We start from the raw sequence: 6,000 nt of genomic DNA, 5'->3' as shown, positions 1-6,000 counted from the left end.
CTCCCTTCCGGGCTAGGCACTCCCAGTCAGGCCCCGCCCCCTGCTGGCAGGCCCCTGCCTCCCCTCCTGGATCCTGGAACCCTCCCACCAGGCCCAGACCTTCCTCAGCCCCTTCCCGCAGTCACACATGTCCCTCACCCCAAGGGGGCGCTCAAACCACGTCTGAGGGACAGACAGCCAGGACGGCTTCAATGCTGACAGGCACAGGTACACCAGGCCCCCATCCTGAAAGGTTGGCATCTTGATCCTTTGAATGGCATCTATAACCACCAATAACCCATCTTAGCTCCGCAGAAAACAGGAGGAAAAATGTTTAACCATTCCTGGCAGGGTCCTAACATCTTTGGATGTCCATACTTCCTGGCAATAATACTGCTGGCTGTTCCTCCGGTATATTCCCAACATTCTAATCCTTGAGCGCGGTGGGATCCGCTGTGCTGGGGTTATCCAGGCAGCCCCCGCCTCCCTCCGTGCCCTCATTGAGCACACAAGTGACATCAGACGTGAGAGAGAGTGTTCCCCATTGAGAAGCCTCTTCAGCGAGGTCATGTCTAGGGGATTAGATCCTCAACTCTGTCCTGCATAATAAATATTTCCTCCAGGGGGCACCTGGGTGGCTCAGCCGGTTAAGCGTCAGCCTTTTGATTTCGGCTCAGGTCAGGATCTCAGTTCATGGGTTCAAGCCCCATATCACTTCCTCTCCCTCCCACTCAAGCACACTTGCTCTCTCTCTCTCTCTCTCTCTCAAACAAACTTTAATTAATTAAAAAAAAATTAAATATATTTCCTCCAGGAACCCCCCTGCAGACATGATTCCTGGTTGTTCATGGGTGCCACTGAGTCAGGTGCACCTCCAACAGCCAGACCAACAATTTCTTTGGTTGAGTCCCAGGTGGAGAAGTGGGGTTCAGATGTACTCCCAAATACACCCTTTTTGTTGAGGAGATTGGTTCAGTGTGTTTTGAGAGGTTGGTCTGTGTGCCATGATCCAGACAGGACCCAGAGACCTGGTCTCAGGAACCTCCAAGGCCAGCAGAGATGAAGCATAGATATAATCAGAAAAGAGTGTCAGGGGGTCCAGGAACAGTGGGAGCACAAAGGAGGTCACAGGAAGTTCTGCAGAAGCTTCTTCAAAATGAATCCTGCAGGCCAGCAGGAGTCAACCAGGAGAAAGGCATTTCTTTTAACTTTTTATTTGGAAACAGTTTCAAAACTGCCCTTCAGTGTCCAAAAAAAAAAAAAAAAAAATCCTTTTAGGGTAAAAAAAAAAAAAATCTAATAGGGTATCAAACATTGTACCTAGTCGTCACATCTCTCTGGTCACCCTCGGTCTAAAATGATTTGCAGCCTTTCTTTGAATGTCATGGCCTTGACATTTTGAAGATTTCAGAGAAGTTATTTTATAGACTGTCCCTCAATATGGGTTTGTCCGTGCCTTCCTTATGATTAGACCACTGTTACCATTATGGGGCAGAGATATCACAGAAAGGATGCTGTGTTTTCATGAATCCAATATCATTTGGAACCATGACTGGTGGGATCAATGCTGATCACTTGACCATGATTAATAAGCACTGGGGCAGGGAGGTACTTTGAGATTATGACACATCCTTTCCTTTACCCCACTTTCAGCCATTGGGTTCGGCACCCACCGATGTTTCTTGCCCGAATTAATTATTACTACAATGATCTGCAAATGGTAATTTTCTTTTCTTCCTTTTTTTTTTTTTTTTTTTAAGATTTCTTGGGGTGCCTGGGTGGCTTAGTGGGTTAAGTGTCCCACTTTGGCTCAGGTCATGATCTCCTGGTTCAGGAGTTCCAGCCCCACGTCGGGCTCTGTGCTGACAGCTCAGAGCCTGGAGCCTGCTTCAGATTCTGTGTCTCCCTCTCTCTCTCTCTGCCCCTTCCCTGCTTGTGCTCTGTCTCTCTCTCAAAAATAAACATTAAAAAAAAATCAAGAATAACTTTAGTCCACAACGATCATTTTCCCACTCTTGTGGTTTGTGAACATTGATTCAAACTCTTCACTTGCCTCTCTGCTTCTCTCTGTCACATCACGTGATCCTGAGCATCTCCTCTGAGTTCCCTAACACGGTTTTCTCGAACATATCATCCTCACTTGTGCTTGGAAACACAGAGCTTTTTGAATGCACGAATGACACTTGCTGCAAACATTATTCCAAATTGTGAGGGTGGTTTTTTCATCCGAGTGATAGGTTAATATTTGAGATCTCCTTATGGTAGCACAGGATAATATAAAACAGCAATTTGCAGGGCGCCTGGGTGGCTCAGTGGGTTAAGTGTCTCACTCTCAGTTTCGGCTCAGGCCATCATCTCACAGTTCGTGCAGCGAAGCCCCGTGTCAGGCTCTGTGCTGTCAGTGTGGATGGAGCCTGTTCGGGATTATGTCTCTCCCTCTCTCTCTGCCCCTCCCCTGCTCGCGTGTACACGCCGTCTCTCTCAAAAATAAATAAACATTAAAAAAATAAGTGAATAAAAAAATTAAAATAGCAGTTTCCGGGGCCTTCTTGTTCTCTTGCCCTGCTTTTCTTTTTCTCCACAGCGCTCCTTACCATGCGGTGTACCCATTCACCTGTTTATTGTCCATCTGCCTTCACTAGAATGTGAGCTCCGTGAGGTCAGGGAGTTTTGTCTGTCTTCCTATTTTATGTCCACCCCCTGGAAACATGCCTAGAACATAGTAGGTGCTCAGTAAGTATTTGTGGAATGAATGAATAAAGGAATAACTATAAAGCTCTTAGACACTTTTGGTAGCCCAGGGGCAGCCAGGAGCCATGCACGAGGATGGCATTGGAGTTGAGGGTTGGGGAGGTAGCCCCACAGGAGCCAAGCGCACAGGAGAAGAGCATCCAAGTCCAGGGAAGCCCAGTTGTTTAAGGGGATTAGCTGCACACAGGGACACTGGCCAGATTTTGAAGTGTATTGAAGACAATTGGAGAAAGGAGGTAAAATATGGAACGGGGGGGAAACTAGGATGAGCCTATGCCTGTGGCCTGGAATTTAGGTCTAAGGGTAAACTTTTTCTTTTTAAAGTTTATTTATTTTGAGAGAGACAGAGACAGCATGGGTGAGGGAGGGGCAGAGAGAGGGAGATCAGAATCTGAAGCAGCTGTCAGCAAGGAGCCCGACGCCATGAACCACAAGATCATGACCTGAGCCGAAGTATGACGCTTAACCGACTGAGCCCCCCAAGCGCCCCAAGAAATCTTAGAAAGAAAGAGAGAGAGAGAGAGAGAAAGGAAGGAAGGAAGAAAGAAAAGAAAAAGAAAGGAAAGGAAAGGAAAGGGAAAAGGAAAAGAAAAGAAAATCACCATTTACAGATCATTGTAGTAATAACTAACTCGGGCAAGAAACATCGGTGGGTGCCGAACCCAATGGCTGAAAGTGGGGTAAAGGAAAGGATGTGTCATAATCTCAAAGTACCTCCCTGCCCCAGCCCCATTTAAGTTATTCTTTAAAATACGTGATTTAAGGGGCACCTGTGTGGCTCAGTCGTTGAGTGTCTGACTCTTGATTTCAGCTCAGGTCAGGATTCCAGGGTCATGAGATGGAGCCCCAGGTCAGGCTCATACATAGCGAGCCCCTCTCCCCACTCACACATACTCTCTCTCTCTCTCTCAAATAAATAAAAATGAAAAAAAAAAAAGCATAATCCTTAAAAAATATATGTGTGATTTGGGGGTGCTTGGGTGGCTCAGTCAGTTGAGCGTCCGATTCTTGATTACAACTCAGGTCGTGATCTCACCGTTTATGGGATGGAGCCCCCATTGGGCTCTGTGATGACAGTGTGGAGGTTGCTTGGGATTCTCTCTCTCCCTCTCCCTCTGCCCCTCCTTCGCTCATGCTCTCTCTGTCTCAAAATAAATAAGTAAACTTTAAAAAAATTTTTTTTAAATATGTGATTTTAAGATAGTTACACTTTAAATATTTTCGCTAAGTATAACCAGGAAGTCATTTATTTCATATGCATCCCCTAAATGTTTAAACTAGAATATTGGGCCAAAGTTCTTTTAAATATTCTCATTGGGAAAAGGAGGGAACAACCTTATATTCAGGCGTATAATGAATCCCATCGCAAAGCCCTACCTCAAATCACACGCTGAGCAGTGGGACCCATTCCCCAGCTGCCCATCACCCAATCTCCCTCCTCCCCTGCTTCCCCAGGAGGGCTGAGCTCAGGGCTTGGGGCTGAGCTGGAAAATGGCCGACGGTGGGCTGGGGTGCTGGAGGATGGAAATGGGAAAGAGACTGCCAGCTGGCCAGGGGGCTGGGCTGTATGGTCAAAACAGCTGGTATCTAAAGGGCTGACAAGCCGTGTCACCCAACCTTTGTGATCTTGTTTGGGCTTACCTCCCTGCGCCTCATCGTCCTCATCTGCGAAATGGAATAAATGGAGGACCTCTCTGCTAGGGTCACAGAAAAGGTTAAATAAGGTACCTTGAACAATGGCCAATGCTTGCACCGTAATGGACCAGGGCCAGATTTCCCAGGAAAGGAGAGAAAGTCTGCCATTAAGCGAAAGAAAAGCAACAAAGGGAGAACGTCAACAACAAAACAACAACAACAACAACAGCAACAACAACAACACGCTCCCTATGCTCCCTCCAGGTCAGCTGCCCCTTCCTGCTCTGCACCTGTCATGGGCTCTGCCCCAGGGACGGTTCTGCTTCTGAATTCTACACCAGCGGCCTCCTCATCCCCCTCCAGCCCCTGCACTTCCACATTATTGTCTTGTCACTTTCAAAGTGTCTCTCCCACCAGCCCGAGAGCTTCTGGAGGACAGGTGGTGACTGTCATCACCCCAACCTGGGCACACAGGTGCTCAAGCCGCGATGGTGGCAGTAAAGCGGCACCAGCCTTGCCCAGCAGGTGGCAGCAGTTCCCAATCACAAGGATCTGGCGGGCAAGGGGCCCAACCCCACCCTGCCCAGCCTGTGGGATGGAAACTCCAAACTGCCCCCAGGGGTTTGGGGAACCGCCAAATGCCCAGCCTTTCCCTCGGTGCTCCTTTATAGGAACACCGCTCATTCAAGCGTGCAAACATGTATCACTCATTCCACGAACACACTTTTGGTGCCAGCCTCCAGGAGTCCACGAGAATGTGAACTGGTTCCTTCCCCTTCTATGTCCCCATCTAATGAAGGAACAGACACCTGACACAGACCATAGCCACACACAGGGCAATAACTGCTACAATCAGGATAAATACAGGTCTTTGGGGGACCACACAGGAGCCCAGCCCTCATTCTTGGGCAGTCAGGACAAATTCTTAGAGAAGGTGATATCTAGGAGGGAAAGAGTGAAAGTCAAGGGCCAGGTGCACGGGGAGGAGGAAGGAAAAAAGGAGGAGGGTGTCCCAGGCCTGGGGAACTAAGCCAAGTGCAAAGTTCTGAGAGGAGCGTGCCCAGTGGGCACCGTGACTTCATCAAGGGAAGGTGGCCTCCAACAGGTGACACAGGGGTGGACTACAAAGAAAATAGAAATCTATATCGGGGTATCAGGATTCTTCCCCAAGGGCAATAGAGAAACTCACTGCCCTGAACAAGTAGGGTGCAGAATGCCACAGAGATGCTTCTTTGACTAAAGTGGAAAAGGGCTTTACACGCGTTGGTCTGGTGGAATGCCCACCGATTATCCATCCACATTAAGGAATGGGGTGGGAGTGATGTGTTATGGGGACTGCCTGGTTCCCACAGGGAATAAGCCCTGCTCTCACTATCCCTGTCCTTGGCCCAGAATGCCTCACCCCCATTCTCCACCTGGCCACCTCCTACTCATCCTGTTAAGCCCCAGTTCAAATGCCCCACGTCTGGGAAGTTGTCCCTGACCCCAGGGAGTTGGCTGCTCTGGGGACCCATGGCATCTTGTGCAGCAGTTTCTATTTCAGTCCCTGCCATGTTTCTGGCTCCCCTGTCTCTGCCCATCCCTCACCTGTCAGGGAACATTCCAGTTCCAAATTCAGCTCCTGTTTCTTATTCC

Source organism: Puma concolor, chromosome E3 (assembly GCF_028749965.1).
Source record: "Puma concolor isolate L17-30 chromosome E3, mPumCon1.1.hap2, whole genome shotgun sequence".
NCBI lineage: Eukaryota > Metazoa > Chordata > Mammalia > Carnivora > Felidae > Puma > Puma concolor.
This window is presented reverse-complemented; position numbering follows the sequence as displayed.